The sequence below is a fragment of the Corythoichthys intestinalis genome, chromosome 3, assembly GCF_030265065.1.
Source record: "Corythoichthys intestinalis isolate RoL2023-P3 chromosome 3, ASM3026506v1, whole genome shotgun sequence".
Lineage (NCBI taxonomy): Eukaryota > Metazoa > Chordata > Actinopteri > Syngnathiformes > Syngnathidae > Corythoichthys > Corythoichthys intestinalis.
Window position 1 is genome coordinate 47,701,971 of NC_080397.1, and position 19,674 is coordinate 47,721,644.

At 38.6% G+C, this 19,674-nt stretch overlaps 1 protein-coding gene across 7 annotated transcripts in view; it reads right to left on the reverse strand.

Annotated features, from left to right (window-relative positions):
- grid2 (glutamate receptor, ionotropic, delta 2) overlaps positions 1-19,674 on the reverse strand; it is a 1,093,502-nt gene that overhangs the window by 299,002 nt on the left and 774,826 nt on the right. The window lies entirely within an intron of this gene.

Consider the following 19,674-nt stretch of genomic DNA (forward strand, 5'->3'; position numbering starts at 1 on the left):
TATATAATTATTTAATTAATAATTTAATAGATTTAATCTCAAAAGCTATTAAGTAGCTAATATTTTTTGTTTTATTTTGTTATTTTTAAGGTGAGGAAGAATGCGACTGACCGAGTGCGACATCTCAAATGCTGAAGCAGATTGGGGAAGAGCTCAAACCAATGCTTTTGGCAACAAAGGTCATATACGAAGAAAAGACCCACCAATTTTATCATTGCCCCACTCCAAGCTCAACTGCTGACGGACACCTACAGCTCTGTTAATGATTTTTTAAAAGATTTAAAACGTTTTAAAAAATTAAGGGTGCCATTCATCATGATCTCTCCAAGAGATGTCAGTCATTGTGGTGTGTTTCCTCTATATATACAGGTACACAATTTGCATTAGATGTATATTTTACAGCAACGTTGCACAAAAATGGTGTCACTGTTTAATAAATAAATGACTAAAACAGTATTTTTTTCTATTTTGTAATATCTTTTTTTGTTTGTTTCAACAGTTGTATCGTAGAATATTATGCATCAAATTTCTGACCAGTATATCGATAATCGCTGTGTCGTGATATCGTGAGATAATCGTTATCGTGAGCCTTGTATCGCGAATCGTATCGTATCGTGAGATGCCCTGAGCTTCCCACTCCTAGTTATCATTGTTTAAAAGTAATTCAGTGGGACGGTAACTTTTTTTTTTTTCCTAAATTTAAATGATACATTGGGGAAAAACATGGCCTATACAGGTATGTATCTCTTACCACTGCTAAAACAGAAGATCTACATTGAACAAACCCCCCCAAAATACATTTTTGATTATCGCGCGGCAGTTGCCATGGTCCCCATTAACGAAAAACAAAGGATCACTGTACTATAATATGACAGACTAATAAGTATTATCGTCCAAAAGACTTAAAATTTAATGGGCTGCCAAAAACAATGCTGGTTCAACACTTTATTTAGTGTGCCTATAACATAACTGAGGCAATGTGCTATCCATTTTATTTAGTAATGGTATATTTTTCGTTTTCTGGAAAATGTAAACATTAAAAGAGTTTTTTTCCATGACATTTTGATTCATTGAAGTCATTTTATCTGCTCTAATCTCACTATTAGGATCAAATGGACCTCCCAGAAAATATGTAACTGAAAGACATTAAACATACACATTAAATTGAAACATTGTTTTTTTGTAAAGTCATCTGACATTTTTGCTATTAAAAATGTCTTGACTATGAGCATTTGGTTCTTTTTTTTTCTTTTGTCATTAGAAGAACTGCGTCCAAATGTAATGGCAATAAACCGCAAGACAATTCAAGTTATGGCTATTTAATGTTCTGTGTGCTTCTCGGGGGAAATCAACACAGCATCCCTGCAATATTGAGGAAACTTTTGATAGGGAGGAGCGTTGATTTATGCGCATCACTCATGGCGGGCGAGTGAGATGTTGTGCATCCCACATTATTAGCTCTGCATGATGACTTCATACACATCTTTATTGTATTGCCGTGTTGTTTGTACCATTGTTGTACTCTGTGAACTTGGGGTCATTGAGTACAAGGATGATCCTTCACACTTGTTGCATGGTCCAATTCATTTTGGTCAAGTTGGAGTTATTAGAGTGAGAAGTTGTGAAAAGTGACAGACACAGCCAGACAATTGTTTAATCCGCACTGCAGTTTTATTGTCACATTTGTTTATTTATTTTTATCTTTTTCAAAATATGGTCAAAGTAAAGATGACCTCAACTACGGATGCGACAAAGTATCGAAATGGTGATTTATAGTGATACTTTGTATCCAAAAAGGTTATCGATATGCTCCTGCGACATATCGATACATCATTTTAGAAAGATGTCACTGTTTACATTTTTCTACCAAAATCCTCCTCTGGAATAGTATCTCTGTTAACTCAATGGCTGCCATAGATGGCGCTAGACGCTCAATCCATTTAGACTGGGAGGCTCGAATTAATTTTTGTTCATTCAAAAAAAGAGCATTCGCTGCCAGGCTTTTCGATTTTCTGGGTATTTACAGGTCTCTTCCTGTTCATTTTAGGGAATTTACAGGTAACTTCCTGTTGAGTTTGAGTAACTGCCTACTCATTTGGGGAGATTCCAGGGTCATTTCGTGTTTTGTAACCCAAAATCAACAGGAAGTGACCCAGAAATATCCCAAAATCAATAAGAAATTACACAAAATCAACAGCAAATGAGTCAATGCCTCCAAATTAAACTCATTGGTTGTCATTGACCACCATAGACATCCAATCCGTTTGAATTGGGAATCCAGTTCGAATTTATTAGACATCTACTAGTGATATACTCAATTCAATTCACAACAGAAGAATGAAAAAAAGTATGTTTTTCTGTTTATTGCTTGTATAGTAAAATGCTGCAGAATTATTAACTGATCCATGTATATTGATAATCGTTACATCGCCATATTGTGTGATAATTGTTAATGTGAGCCTTGTATGACAAATCATATCATATTGTGAGGTACCCAGAGGTTTCCACCGCGACCCTCAACAATTTCTAGTAGGGGTGTGACAAAATATCGAAATGGTGATATATCGTGATACTTTGTATCCCAAAAGGTTATCGATATGCTCCTGTCAAGTATCGAGATATCATTTTAAAAGGTGTCAATGTTTAAAAGAAAAATTTTAAAAAACGAACCATCAAGTTGCTACCAAAATCTTCCACCATAATAATCCAAGTGTCTCAGTTAGCTCTAAGGCTGCCATTGACGGCGCTCGACACCCAATCCATTTAGACAGGGAACGTTCGTTCATTCAAAACCAGAGCATTCACAGTCATTCGGTCCAATTTTCAGGGCTTTTACAGGTCACTTGCTGTTCATTTTAGGGCATTTGCAGGTCATTTCCTGTTGAGTTTGAGTCACTGCCTATTCATTTGGGTGATTCCCAGGTCACGTCCTGTTCTGTAACTCAAAATAAACAGGAAGTGACCCATAAAATACCCCAAAATCAACAGGAAATAACCGAAAATGAGCAGGTAAATAAATGATCTTAAATGGCTCAAAATGACCTCATTGCCTGGCATTGGCTGCCACTGATGGCCATAGACGTTCAATCCGTTTGAAGTGGGAGGGATGGCAGCGAATGAACGAATGTTCATTCGCTGCCACCCCTCCCATTTCAAATGGATTGGACGTCTACTAGCGATAAAATCATTCCAAATCACAGCAGAAACTTGTTTTTCTGTTTATTAGTTATTTATAGAACATCCTAGAATGATTTCCTGACCAATGTATCGATAATCGTATCGCCATATCGTCAGATCATCGTTATCGTGAGCTTTGTATCGCAAATCGTATCGTGAGGTACAAAGAGGTTCCCACTCCTGATTTCTAAGTTTTTAACATTATTTTTCATAAACTCAGATGACCTTTTACCAGGTTTGCACAACAATTTACATCGAATGTTCCCAGAATAACTTTTTTTTTTTTTTTTAATGCATTTTAGTTGGTCTTTTTGGGGCTCTTATGCGCAGTTGCAGATTGTCATTATTATGCAGTTTACTGGAGCTAATTTGCATAATCTGTGCTCTGATTGGCTGTCGGTGGAGTGGGTGTGTCAGTCGGAAGCTCTTGGCCGTTGGTAATGCGTGTGGTGTCTGGGGCGACATCTAGCGAGGGGGCTCACTTTTGCATACACATTCAGCGGTAGCAAAAATTGTACACACTTTGTTGAGCACCATTTTTTTCTCAACATATAAATAAAAGGCAAAACATTTTACACAATTATTGTGATTTACAATCAGTGGAACCATTTTCTTTCTGCATAATATTAGGGCTGTCAAACGATTAAAATTTTTAACCGAGTTAATTACAGCTTAAAAATTAATTAATCGTAATTAATCGCAATTAATCGCAATTCAAACCATCTATAAAATATGCCATATTTTTCTGTAAATTATATATATATTCTGTAAAATAATTTGTTGGAATGGAAAGATAAGACACAAGATGGATATATACATTCAACATACGGTACATAAGGACTGTAGTGGGCATTTCACTTTACTGTCATTTAAATCTGTCTATGCTGTCCTCACTCCGAAGCGTCTACTTTTTCCAAAGCTAGACAGCTAGTGAACGACGCCTTAATAATCAGACTTCTTCCTTTTTCATCTGATTTATTAATAAAATGGCCTCAAACCACTGTCCTCTTTAGACTGTAGTGAAACTACAAAAAAAAAAGTACACAAGCATTGCTTTAGCAACAACGTTAGCTTAGCACGCTATACAGGTTCACTAAACATAAACAAAAAGCGTCTCATACAAAAAATATAACATTTCGCTTACTAACATAATATGTACATTCTTTACAACAACCATACTTACGGACAAATCTTGTCCAAGAATCATATAAGCACAACATTACAACGTAGGCGTCAGCCCGAGACGTCGTGCAGCCATAATGAACTGGCAAGAAAGCAATAAACCATGTCGCAAAGCCACCACAAGAGTTCGCTGTTAGACAGCATAAAAAACCTTGCTGTAAAACTTACCAAAAGGCAGAATACTGTCTGAGCAGGAAATGTGCGTTAATTGCGTCAAATATTTTAACGTGATTAATTTAAAAAATTACCGCGCGTTAACGCGACAATTTTGACAGCCCTACATAATATGAATGGGTGTTTTTATAGTTTTCAATATTCAACCTGAATCAGATTATTATGGGTGTTGTGGATGCATGTGTGTTTGTGTTAGTTAATATAATTTTATTTTGTGGCACAAAATGCCCCCTAAAATTGATATTAATCATCATCAAAATTTACAGACATGAACAATATTTCTCGTCACCCCCACTTCAATCTCTGAAATTATTACAACGATCAACCCAGTATTTTTATTTTTGTGGTTCCTGTATTTTCTGCACTATAAGGCGCACCTAAAAGCCTTCAATTTTCTCAAAAGCAGACAGTGCGCCTTATAATCCGATGCACATTATATATGAATCAATATTAGCTTATCATGGCATGACATTCCCTTTAGCGCAGCACCATCTAGTGGATGTATAACACAACCCCAACCACTACTACTACTACTACTACTAATACTACTGCGCCTTATAATGCGGTGTGCCCTACATATGAAAAGTTTTAAAATAGGCGATTCTTTTAAGGTGCACCTTATAGTGAAGAAAATATGGTTATTTAAAACTGTCCAACTTTGCGCAACATTTTAACTTCAATACAAACATACTTATGTAGTCATGGCCTCACGATTTCCAGTACTCTGTTGAAATGCATGTTATCCTATAATAAAAAAAGGAAAAATATTTCTTTTGAAAACTTGAATGTTTGAGAAATTACGCAAAAAGTAAAACTGGATCCATGTTTTTTTTATAGTTAGAATATTGGCATTTCAAAAGGGAACATTGATTTGAAATATAAGGTCATTTGAGTTACAAACATCAACAACTCATAACGCTAATGACCATAGTGAGCTTATGTGGTACAGAGAATGGATGGATGGATGTCACTCATAAGATAGCATTGCGTTTAAATGTAGATTTTTCCGGTGTGCTGTGGGCGTTCATTCATATTTTAGTTCTCGTCTTTTATTGTATGTGCCAAACCCCACAGCCACTGCTGTTGTCCAGGCTGTGTGTCTTCGCCTTCCTTCTGTCATGGCTGCTCACTATTGCACAAAGCGACAGTATCACCAGACAAGCTGCTGAGCCATTTCACTGCTCCCGCATCCACCGCACACACTACTTCTCCCTCTTCTTTCTGGTCTCCCCTGCTGATGAGCAACATGTGTCAGTGCAGTCTCTGAACAGCTTGCAGGACGAGCCTTCCTTCTGTCTTATCGCTCTTATCTCACAACGACTTTGTATTTTATTTATTTATTTTTCTAAATCTCATATAGCCATCCCTTGTCAATTTTAGTAGCCCATCCCTTCTTCTTTGCCAGAAGAAAGTAGCAACAGCAGCAGTCCAGGCAGCTACAGTGGAAAGTACTCCGTGTCATCAAGCTCCCTATCTTTGTCAAGGGTCAACAATATAAATGGCCCGGACGTACTTTTAAAACCGTCAGGGCCGCCAGAATGCTCCAACAACTGGTCCCATGTGGCCAGTAAAAATACTGCGTTGATTAACTCATTTGCTACTAAAAATGTAGGAATACGTTCTATTTTTAATTGTTTCAGTGTCCCAAAGACATATTTATATGTCTTTTACTTTTTTTTTTCACAAGAGACATCTCTGGGTTCTGATTCAACATAGCTCCAAAGCACAACGCTGAAAATCCATTTTAAAGCAATAAAACTGGCCATTGGAGGGTAGTAGCGCATTTGGTAAGACCCGCAACCCGATTCAACGGAATGAACGGCCAAATAGACGTCCAGGATGCCAGGCGGCGGACAACCGGGATGCCAGGCGTTGGACGACCGAGCAGAATGACCGGGACCACCAGTGCAGCGGACGACGCCGTTGAGTCTGTGCTGCTCGCCGAGTAGAGACAGGCGGCGATGATGGAAAAGTTTACCCCGGCTGTCGCAGCCACAGCAGCGTCATCTCAGTTAGTTATGTGTAAATAAATTGTTACTTTGCTGTCAAAAGCTCTATTTGTCTTGTTGTTTATGTTATTTTGTAAAAGGAAAACATGGGTTCCATGTTTATATAGCAATAGAACATAATTTTCTGTGGGCCTTGCAAAATCAGTCAAAATCCAGTAAAACGGCCGGGAGCAAAGGAGGTTGCACTGGTGAAAATGGCTGGGAGTGAATGACTTAAAAAAAATAAAATAAATAAAATAAAATAAAAAAATCTTATTTCACTCTCTAACATAACCCTATCCCAATCAAAGACAACCTTACAGTCTATGCAGCCAGCCGTTGCTCTCCGTGGGACATAAACACATCTCGTTCGCTCGTCCCGCATGAAGACGTGCAACCTGATAACTTGCTGCTGATTGCCAGTATCTCAGTACACACTACAAGACGACATGCTTCTAAAACCCCCAGTACCTGGCCAAGCACCCGGGGAAAAAAGACCACTCAAGACACATTTGAGCCAACTAGTCACAAGTAGAATTTTTTATACTTTATTGTTTCTACAATATTTTATTCAAGTTTGTGAAGTTAAATTAAATATTCTCTTGCACATATTTATTGTTGTGTACTTTCAACTGGTTTGATAGCGTTAATAAAGGTAAAATTCTTAGCGAATGATGTCATTATGTTGTTAGGTTGTGCTCAGTATACTTCATGCGCTGTATTTTGTGGGTCAATCGTTTTTTTCAAGCACCTTAAGCACCTTGTCGCCCAGGGCACCATGTAGGCGAGGGACGCCATTGTATGTATGTATGCATATATTTATTATGGGGTTATTGCAATCTGTCAAATGTATGCAACACGCAGCACTTCATAAAATGTGGGAGCGCCTTGGGATCCCCAGTCAGAGCTAGTTAATATGGCCAGGGAAAGGGAGGTTTGGGGCTACCTGTTGAAACTGCTGCCTACGTGACCCAACTTCGGATAAGCAGTTGAAGATGTATGGATGATGGATGGAATTAGAATCCTCATGAAAGGTATCCCCCGTTATCCTAATGAAGAGTGCTATAGAAATTTGATGGGTGGCACCATCTGTGGGAAATACTCTAACTGTACACACTTGATCCATTGCTGTAAACATACAGTATAAGTATTACATTCTGTATGAATGTTGTATAAAATATGTTGAAGAGTCTTAAAAAAATACAGCACTGCTTGTTGGCACATTACCCAATGGACAACGTAGGTTAAATTTTCATGCTTTGTCTCCAAAACAGGTGAGAAGTAACCGGTCTCATCGTGAATTTGCAATGATCCTCAAAATATGCAATTTTAAAAATTATCTTTCCTTCTTTCTTTATTGACCAAAACACAGGTTTCGCAATTATTGTCGCATTGTGTCCTTGCAAGAACCACAATACTGTATTTGACTGTGCAATTTGTTCTGCCTGATCACTTGTACACTTTTAATTCACTTCCTTTAACTGTCACTCACACAAACACACACATGCACAACCCGGCACACACACCCACATTCAGCAGTGGTGAAAGCCGTATCAACAACAAGCTCTGTTCTGATTTCCCAGATGAGCTGCAAGCTGTGTTATTGCTTGTTTGGGAGTGTTTGGATGACGTAGTTGTGCGTGTGTGTGTGTGCATTTAAATGCATGCATTTCTGCATGCGCCAAAGGAAAGCTCTTGCTCATCCTCTTCCTATTACTATTACTATAAAAACAAATGCACACTTCAAACTTTTATGTTTTAACACCCAGCCTAACAAAGAAATCTCAGTTGATGCACTTTGAAAACATTTGAAAGATTATTCATCCATCCATCCATCCTCTCCCACTTATTCAAGAACACAAATTTTCGAATCACTTACAGTCCTCTAAATTCATATATTGCTGTCGTAAAAAAGGAACTGATGTCATGATAAACAGGGAAAAAGATGTTGTACCATGAGAATAAATGAAAAGGAAAACTGACCTATACCTATATATACACCTTTTTTTTTCAACCAAAATTATAAACTTCAAACTAGGGTTGTTCCGAACATGTTTTTTTGCTCCCGATCCGATCCCGATCGTTTTAGCTTGAGTATCTGCCGATCCCGATATTTCCCGATCCGAATGCTTTTTTTTGCTCCCGATTCAATTCCAATCATTCCTGATAATTTTTCCCGATCATATACATTTTGGCAATGCATTAAGAAAAAAATGTATAAAACTCGGACGAATATATACATTCAACATACAGTACATAAGTATTCAACACATGAGAGCCTCCAAGGCTCCCCAGGCCTTACACCCTTCACCTACTTGGACATGAACTGATCCTATATACTAATTACTGTACGTGAAATCTCCATGGCAATAATGACTTTTGAACAAAATGTGTTAGACTGTCATTGGACTGATCCAGAGCATGCTGAGTGTGCGACCTTGGTGGCTAGGGGATGGTTCCCGATAAGCTTCTGCTTTTTTCCCGTCTCCTTTGTCATGTCTATTCTCGTCTTCTTTGGATAAACAACATACGCGATGATTTCCTTCTTTCTTTTCTCTTTCCTTTCTTGTGACATAGATATTAATGTTGATGATGATGATGATGACAATGACAATAAATTCAATTCAAATTCAAATAAGTACTGTATTTGTTTATTATGACAATAAATCCTCAAGATGGCATTTACATTATTAACATTCTTTCTGTGAGAGGGATCCATGGATATAAAGACTTGTGACTTTGTGTATTGTGACTAAATATTGCCATCTAGTGTATTTGTTGAGCTTTCAGTAAATGATACTGCAGCCAAGCCCCAATGCATGATGGGAAGTGGAACCATGATGGGAAGTAAAACCATGACTGTGCGTCGTGCTACCAATGGATATATCTTTTCTGCTTTGGGAAATAATTTAAGGTGTTAAGACAAAGATCAATTGCCACCTTACTTCCCCACATTGCTTCCCATGATATCTCTAATCACATGGAGAGGAATTGCATGGTTATAGCCAACTGAAGAAAGGCTCCAAAAGCTGCCAAAATTCACTCTACACATTATGCCATGCCTTTTATCTCTCTATATAGGTAAAACGCCATCATTACAGATTAAGCGCAACAATGAGTGAGAGGGTCGTGCAGCGCATTTATTAATAGCATGAAATATTTTAATATGACCGATATTTTAATAGATTAATTGCCGCCGTTTTCGGGATATTTCTGATAACCCTCCCTTAAGCCTAAATTAAAGACTCAGGATGAGTGTAGCATATTATGTCTGTAACGTTAAATACAATTAGAAAAAAATTTAATTAAAATATATATATTTTAAAAAGGCATGGCTGATATTTTTTTGCCGATTCCGATACTTTGAAAATGACGTGATCGGACCCGATCGATCAGGATGCCGATCGATCGGGACATCTCTACTTCAAACTTTGTTTTAACACCCTGCCTAACAAAGAAATCTCAGTTGATGCACTTTGAAAACGATTTTAAGATTATCCATCCATACATCCATCCATCTTCCCCCACTTATTAAAGAACGCCAGTTTTCGAAAAACTTACAGTATTCTAAATTCATATATTGCCGTCTCAAAAAAGGAACCGATGCAGTGATAAACAGGAAAAGAATATGTTGCACCATGTGAATACCTGAAATTGTAAATGAAAGCTGACTTACACAAATGCTAAACCTATTATCCGATAAGTGATTAAAAATGTTGTGTCAGTCCTAAACACCTTTTTCACCAAAATTATGCCGCCAAAATTCACCTACCACCTTTAGATCTCTTTTCTTGCCCCCTTTGAGCAACAAAAAAACAGGACTAGTAGGTAATGTTTTAAACTCTGAAAACTTTATTTTGGCTCTCATTTCTGTGTAAAACTCCCTTTTCTCACAGAGACGCGAACGCAAGCAAGCACAAACAAAGGTTGTATTCAATTGACGCTCCATTACCATCAAGAAAACCAAATGGGAGCGATAGAAAATCGAAATATAATACAAAAAGTGAAAATCAAGAAAAAGGGGGTGTTTGTGCACCAATAGCAGACTATTACAGTGGGATAAAAAAGTATCTGAACCTTTGGGAATTTTTCACATTTTTACATAAAATCACCATCAAATGTGATATGATCTTTGTCAAAATCACACAGATGAAAAAACTGCTTTAAAACCACCTTAACATTTATATATTTTCAAATTTTAATGAAGATAGTATGCAAACAATGATAGAAGGGTTGAAAATAGTTAAGTGAACCATCACATTTAATATTTTGTGCCCCCCACCCCTTTGGCAGCAATAACTTAAACCACACGCTTCCTGCAGCTGCAGATCAGTCTGGCACATCGATCTGGACTAATCTTGGCCCATTCTTCTCTACAAAACTGCTGTAGTTCAGTCACATTCCTAGGCTGCCTGGCATGAATCGCTGTCTTTATGTCATGCCACAGCATCTCATTGAGGTTGTAGTCTGGACTTTGACTTGGCCACTCCAAAACATGTATTTTGTTCTTCTGAAACCATTCTGAAGTTGATTTACTTCTGTGTTTTGGATCATTGTCTTGTTGCAGCATCCATCCTCTTTTTAACTTCAACTGTCTGACAGACGGCCTTAGGTTTTCCTGAAAACCATCTTGATAAACAAGTGAATTAATTCTTCCATTAATGATTGCAAGTTGTCCAGGCTCTAAGGCAGTAAAACAGCCCCAAATCATGATGCTCCCTCCACCATGCTTCGCAGTGGGGATGAGGTGTTGATGTTGGTGAGCTGTTCCATGTTTGCTCCACACATGACGCTGTGTGTTACTCCTAAACAATTCAACTTTGGTTTCATAAGTCCACAAAATATTTTGCCAAAACTTCTGTGGAGTGTGCAAATGCCTTTTTGCGTACATTAAATGAGCAACAATGTTTTTTTAAACAGCAGTGGCTTCCCCGGTGGAGTCCTCCCATGAACACCATTCTTGGCCATCGTTTCACATATAGTTGATGTGTGCAGAGATGTTGGACTGTTCCAGTGATTTCAGTAAGTCTTTAGCAGACACTCTAGGGTTCATTTTTTTACCTCCTCGAGTATTCTGCGCTGAACCCTTGGCGCCATCTTTGGTGGACGGCCACTCCTTGGGAGAGAATCAAAATTTCCAAACTCTCTCCATTTTTAGACTTCTCTGTCGATTGATGAACATCCAGACTTTTAGAGATGGGTTTGTATCCTTTCCCAGCTTTATACAAATCAACAATCCTTGATAGCGGGTCTTCAGACAGCTCATCTGACCGAGCCATGATGCACATCAGAGAATGCTTCTCATCAAGAAATTGCTTACCGGGTGTGTGTTTTACAGCGGGCAGGGCACTCATCAGTGATTGGGCACACACCTGACTTAAAATGTCAGGTATAATTGGTTTCAATTGCCCTTTAAGTCTCCTTAGGCAGAGGGTTCACTTACTTATTTTTCCCCCTTCTGTCATTGTTTGCATTATATCCTCATTAAAAAATTAAAACCTATAAATGTTTGGGTGATTTCAGTTAAAGCAGACACTATTTTCATCTGTGTGAGTTTGACAAAGATCAAATAACATTTGATGGTGATTTTATGCAGAAATTCCAAAAGGTTCAGATACATTTTTTTATACCACTGTATTAGCATTTTGACCATGCTTTTTATGATATGCAGGTCCAAATTAATAGATTTAATTTTGAGTTTATTTGTATTTCATAATTGTGCATTGTTGAAATGTCAATACAAAATGAATATCTTTTTTTTGTGTGTAATTCGAAGCATTAAGAATTACTGTTTTAAAATCAATCGCTCAATCAATGTTTTAAACGGTGCAAAGAGGTCTGAACATAACAGATTAGGAGAAAAAAAATATTATTATGACTTTTCATGTGGTCCTTTTTATGCTTTTACATATACTTCACAGTCATGTTAACATAAGTATCAGTCTAGAACCATGAGGAGATGAAGGAGCAAAATCCATTGGGACCCTTAAATGATGTTAAGATGCACAGCAAGGAAAATGTAAAGGCACTAATCTGCACCAAAGCTATTAAAAATACATATGGGCTATACATGTAATACAAGTACTTCAGTGGGTGTGTGAAGAATATAAAAATAGTATAGTAACTAATAGCTTTCAAGATGGGACTTGTTGGACATGTTTCTCTGAACTTTCAGATTCTTCAGGATGACATCGAATTATGTACTTTGTATATTTTTGGGGGAATAATAATTGGGGTTTCTTATTATGTCAGTATGTGGTGTAAAATGGAATGGCTGTAATTTTTGGTCTTTTACTACAGGCACAGCTCACTATAAGTTCCACCCACTCAATTTGACTCAATGACAAGAAAATATAAATCACAGCCTCTATATTTTATAATGGAATATTTGCACCAATAGACAATGCAGTTCATTAGTCCATAAAAATCCACTACGCACCTGATTATAAACCGCAGTTTTTAAAACTCAACTCAACTCAACATTTTTCATATAGCACGTTAAAAACAATAGCAGTCAAAGACAAAATGTTGTACAGCGACATAAAAGGAAAAGAGAAACAATTGATAAAAATTAAAAACACTAATTATGTATACATACATACGAAGACAAATGGATAAAAACGAACAAACTAAACAATTACATTGTTAATTAAAGTTAATTACAAAGTAAAAAAGTCTTAAATAAAAACGTTTTTAAATTTGGTTTACATTTCAAGCAATGTGGAACCTTTGTCACTGTGGCAACTACCATTTCAAATGGTAAATAGTTATATTTCTAGATGAAAGAAAACATTTTAATTGACTGTTTATTTGATTTTTCAAACATTTAGCAGTATTGTTTGGAAAAAAAAGGTCCTGTACTGGCACTTTAAGTTCGGTAACTATCTTTTCAATTTTGGCCAGGGATAGTTTATTTATTTGGTATATGTTATACAGTGGGGCAAATAAGTATTTAGTCAACCACCAATTGTGCAAGTTCTCCTACTTGAAAAGATTACAGAGGCCTGTATTTGTCAACATGGGTAAACCTCAACCATGAGAGACGGAATGTGGAAAAAAACAACAACTGAAAATCACAGATTTTTAAAGAATTTATTTCCAAATTACAGTGGAAAATAAGTATTTGGTCACCTACAAACAAGCAAGATTTCTGGCTGTCAAAGAGGTCTAACTTCTAATGAGCTCTAACGAGGCTCCACTCGTTACCTGTATTAACGGCACCTGTTTTAACTCATTATCGGTATAAAAGACACCTGTCCACAAGCTCAGTCAGTCACACTCCAAACTCCACAATGGCCAAGACCAAAGAGCTGTCGAAGGACACCAGAGACAAAATTGTAGAACTGCACCAGGCTGGGAAGACTGAATCTGCAATAGGTAAAACGCTTAGTGTAAAGAAATCAACTGTGGGAGCAATTATTATAAAATGGAAGACATACAAGACCACTGATAATCTCCCTCGATCTGGGGCTCCATGCAAGATCTCACCCCGTGGTGTCAAAATGATAAGAACCGTGAGCAAAAATCTCAGAACCACACGGGGGGACCTAGTGAATGACCTACAGAGAGCTGGGACCACAATAACAAAGGCTACTATCAGTAACACAATGCACCGCCAGGGACTCAAATCCTGCACTGCCAGACATGTCTCCCTGCTGAAGCCAGTACACGTCCAGGCCCATCTGCGGTTCGCTAGAGAGCATTTGGATGATCCAGAAGAGGACTGGGAGAATGTGTTATAGTCAGATGAAACCAATATAGAACTTTTTGGTAGAAACACAGGTTCTCGTGTTTGGAGGAGAAAGAATACTTAATTGCATCCGATGAACACCATACCCACTGTGAAGCATGGGGGTGGAAACATCATGCTTTAGGGCTGTTTTTCTGCAAAGGGGCCAGGACGCGGAGGCGGCGGGGTCCCTGCGGCTAATGGCAATTACCAGTACGAAATATTGACTAGCTCAGCTGACAACGTTGAAGTCGGAGTGTCTTGCAAAACAATAACTTCAACAACATGCTCTATTACTTTGATACTGTTGTTTCCTTTCTTCTCTGATTTTCTTCTTCTTTTGTTTCTCTGCTCCAAAGGATAAATTCTCTTCGACATATTCGTGCATCTATTTTCCAAGCAAGTTTGAGCACCAATCATCGCAAAGCAAGTTCAACGTCACTCCCCAGGTTGCCAGATTGTAATGACAAGAAAATTGATTTTTGTATAGATAAACGGCAATGCACGCCACATTATTCACGATGCTCGATTAACAATGTATAAAATGCGCTTGCCAGATTGGGGGCCCCCTAGTGGTGGCCCTAAGCAGCTGCATAGTCTGCTTAGGGCCACTTAGGTCTGCTTAGGGCCCCTAGTACTACCATACTAGTAGTATGGTACGTTTCAAGAATATGTAGGGGAACGCAATCCCCTGCCTCTCCTGCTTTCTGACCAATGAGCTGATAGAACAATGATAATCCCATTCATCTCATTGGTCGAGGAGATACTTTTAAAAAACAATCACTTTTCACATACACAAAACGAAAAAAAAAAACAAAAACGGTGACGGTTATCGTGCCAGCCGGCTCTACCAATGAGGTGTCACTTAGGCTACGTTCATACTACAGGTCTTAATGCATGAATCCGATTTTTTCGCGTTTTTCCGACTCGAGTCAGGCATTAACTTGACGGTCTGAACGTGACAAGTCGCATAGAACGGGACCATTTCAAATCCGATCTGGGTCACTTTCGTATGTGGTCTAAATCCGATCTGGGCCACATTTTTCCAGACTGTCTCGGCGGTCTGTACTGTCCAGTCCCGCAAATCGGATTTCATGCAGCAATTACGTCATCAAATAGCGAGAGAGTCGTTACCGTAGCGATGCACCTGTGCGTTATTAGCGCCTAGCTTGCAGTGAACACGGCTTTCGGGGAAGGGCTGGGCTTCACAACAGTCATAAAAAATAAAAATGGGTTGAGGATAAGCCTGAGAATGCTCAGTTTTCTCTGTGACAAGTGAGCAATATTTCAACATTGCTTACACGGCCGAGAGAGAGTCGGGGCAAACTGCCCATATGTGTGTGATGTGCACGGACAGCGCGTGCATGCTATCGATCCTTATAAACTTTGAATATAAGCCTAAACGGGGATTATTTATGTCTGTTATTTGTGTCCTCCTTTTGAAAAGCAAAACATGATATCCCTGGAATGACGGATGACGTGTGTCATTTGTTTTGATGCTTCTGCGCATGCGGGTCTTCTTGCTTAGCGCTTGTCGGACTGCGAATTAGTGCGCATGCGTAATACTTGAACGGTCTCAATGGATAAAAGCAGTCTGAACGGGCACGCCAAAAAAACGGATATGACAAAAAATCGGATTCGTGCATTAAGACCTGTAGCATGAACGTAGCCTTATTTTTATACCATTGTGACAAAGAATTGTGACGTGATAGTGGTGTCAGATACAGAACACCAAAAGTAACTTAATTAAGCATCTTACTCAACCTATAGTTGTAAACAACATTAAAGTTGTATATACTCTCTACAATGACAGATTCAGTCAATAACCAACAACTCCAAGCACACAGGCTATCCAATTATTCTTAAGGGTCTTAGAATCTGACAGCCGTAGTCATTTAATATTCCCCTTTAACAATGTCATCAAAATATAATTTCTATGGAGGCACAGATGGGATGAGATACCTTGTTGTCTGAGCGTCGTGAGGGCCTGAACAAAAGGGTTCCCTAATGGGTGCCCTTCAAGTGAGCGGTAGTGCGAAAAAAGTAGAGTGGATTTTATATTTAAGGACAGCCGCAGAAGTGCAGCTAAGAACACACCAAGGGAAGAAATATGATAGTTAATCCACTGCAGTGTAGCCGTGGCGCATGTCAACATCAGCTTGCTTGGGCGTGTACTTTGTGTGCGTACGTGTGTGTGTGTGTTGTTGGTATGCAAATGTGTATGCAGTGTCAGGAAGGAGGGGTAGATGGGTGAGTAGACCGTACACTTGTGTATTTTGTGATCCGCAGAGGCATGCAATCCCAGGCAGACTCTGGCTGCTGTAATCCGAGGTTTACACGCTGTAATGCTGCTGAAAAGCCTGGAGGCCTTGCTGGCAGGGAGGAAGATTGAGGAAGAGGAGGAGGAGAATGCAGACTAGGAGTAGCAGGACCATTATAGAGGACCCACGATATAGAAGCTATGGGACGGTAACACTGTAATAGAAAATTGAACTGAAACACGGACATAATCCAATTAAAGATAATGAAAAAAAACTGCTTCTACAGAGGTAATAACACACAGTTTTGATTGATAACAAGGGAGGTATTCACTTTGCAGTATGGTAATAATTGCAGTTGCAGTGATGTACAACTGTACTGCATCATACCAAGGGCTAATTCAAACGATTCCCTTCTCTCATGTTCCGGTAGATTGTTAAGGCAGTCAAAATAAAATACAGTTAGTGTTGTATAAATTGGAAATTGAACTACTTGTGGAAATATTAGCATTTGAAGTTATATAACTAAATATGATGCTTTAACCTTCCACTTCACATGAAAAAAAATTGTAATGGTAAGTCGGCTTTATTGTTTTTCTGCACCTTTTAAACAGATATAGAGTGGTACCTCGACATATGATCGCTTTGACACACAATCTTTTCAATATCCGGAGTAAAATTTGACTCGCCATATGTTTCTACATCCGATGAAATGCTCGAAATACGCCAATTTATGACGTTGCAATTTCATTGTTTTCCCGCAAGATGGCATGGCGGATTTTCTTGTGAGAGAAATCAACATGGGTTCCAAGAATGTTAAAGCAGGTGGTGAAAAAGAAAGGTGAGGCTTACCATTGAAATGAAGATGGAATGATGGAAATATATGAGCGTGGGGTGCACGTCGGTGAACTGCTTGACAATACTCCTTGGGCCTCAGTTCGCCAGTCTTTATAAGGTGACAATTATTATTGTGTTACCATCGCCAAACAGATCGCCAGCTTCATCAAGTTTTTAATCATTTATTTCAGAACTTGCGCAACACAACACGCCAACTGCCAGCAACAACATGATGTTAAAAGAGAAAGTAATATCTCAACTGCACTCTCACACTACCGTCATCCCCGCTGTGTGTTCGCAAAATACAACCGCCACATTTGAACCCGATTTGTTTTATTACAGGTGTTATTATTATTATTACTGTTATTATATTATTATTCCGATCGTTATTCATAATGTATTTATTTTGCTCTTTGCAATTGCTATTTGCCATAGAAACAACAGTATTTATTAAGGATTTAGTGTAGGTTTTCAGGTTGTAAAACTAATTAATGGAATTATAATGTATTCTACTAGCAAAATCCTGCTTGACATACGACCATTACAACTTACAATGTCCTGGAACGAATTAACTTCGTATGTAGAGGTACCACCGTACTCTATGCACTGTAAATGCTGATGTGCCACTTAAATAAGTGAACCAAACGAATTTTTAGCAACCCGTTGTGAACACAAATTTGTAATGAGTAAGTAGTAATTTGGGGCTAGAACACATGCCTAACTTGATGTATCTCAGTGAAGTCAAATTACAAAAAAAAAAAAAAAATTATAGCCAGTGTTCTTTGGGCGTTTTTTTTTAGACATGCGCAGATCTGCCTTGTCGATTTCATGCTTTTCTGACACCAAAACATTCCCGCACACATCCACGGTGAACCACACCATCAACCAGAACTCTCTTCAGCACCTTCTCTTACTGTCACGTCTCAGAAGTCTTGCTCATTTTTTGTGTTGGTCCATGTCAGATTCTTTTATTTTGGTAGTGGTGTGCCTCCTTGAGTTAACTTTACTTCCTGCTCTTGTCAATCAGGCTGATCGTGTCCACCTGTGACCCTCTGTATAAATAGCCCGCTTCTAACCTTGCCCGGTGTCAGTTTGGCTGCTATCCTGCCACCTCCTACGCCACAGCCCTGTGTAAGCATTTTTTAACCACGATTCATGTTTTTGAACCAATGCCTTTTGTTTTTTGTGGAATTTACTCAGTTGATTGGAGTCTAGCTGTTGCTGTCATTTTTTTTTTTTTGTTATCTCCTTTTTTTTTTAACCTTATGAACTGGAAAAAAAACCTTTGTTTGAATTGAACTGTCAAGCAGTTGTGTCCTTTGGTGCACCCTTGTCACTTACTTCACAGCGATTTGGTAAGTCAATATTTTACTGTTTTATAAACTGCCGCGTTGCTTTGTTGTATAAAACAGTTGCTTTGCAACACACAGTTTATAAAGGAGTAAAATATTGTGGTGACTGTCATTTATCTGGTCCGCCGCAATGGTTGATGGGTAGTTGTGGCAACCACGACTGAGAATAGTGATTGCTGTTATGTCATGTGTCTTCTGTTCAGTAAAGTCTGTTGTTTCTTGGAGTCGTACGGAATATGGGGCACATGAACAACAAGTGTTTAAGATAAACGGCAGTCTTTGTCATGCTCTTCCACATCGCAGGCTACAATATCTCATTTTTTTATAGAGGGGTGAAAGTGGTTAGAATTTCTTGCCGGAACTCCCCGACATGAAGGTCGCCGCGGAGCCAGAAATTTTATTTATTTATTTATTTTTTTTTTTTGTGGGGGTGTCAAACCTACTGAAATGCAAAGAAAACTGGTTTGGTCAGGTATTTCTATAACACATACAAAAACTGATTTTCATTCAAATTATTTTTTTCAATGATTTGCAAAATAAAAGTTACCAAAACCAGCTATAACCCCAACATCCATCTCCTAATTTTTACTTTCCCCTCATTTCCTCATATACTAAATGCCAAATCTAAATTTTGTTAGGAATCCTGCCCCCTGAGGCCTGCTCCTCCTCGTGTGCGTGTGTGTGTGAGTGCCTTGATTGCAGGATTGGACAGATGGGTGAGCCTGGGACCAGGTGCAGGTGATCGTCGTTAACAGCCTACTTAAACCAGTCCCTGGCCTCTCCTCATCGCCAGATCAACATCTCAGCTCAAAGAATCCTGTGATACTTGCCTGCCTGAACACCTGCTTGCCCATCTGCTCTTCCATTGCAAAGACTCACCTGACTATTTCAACACCTTCCGCCAAACCTGCCAATAAAGTGTTGTCACTGCCACTTTTGCCTGTCATCTCTGCGCTTGGGTCCCCCGCTCACCCAGA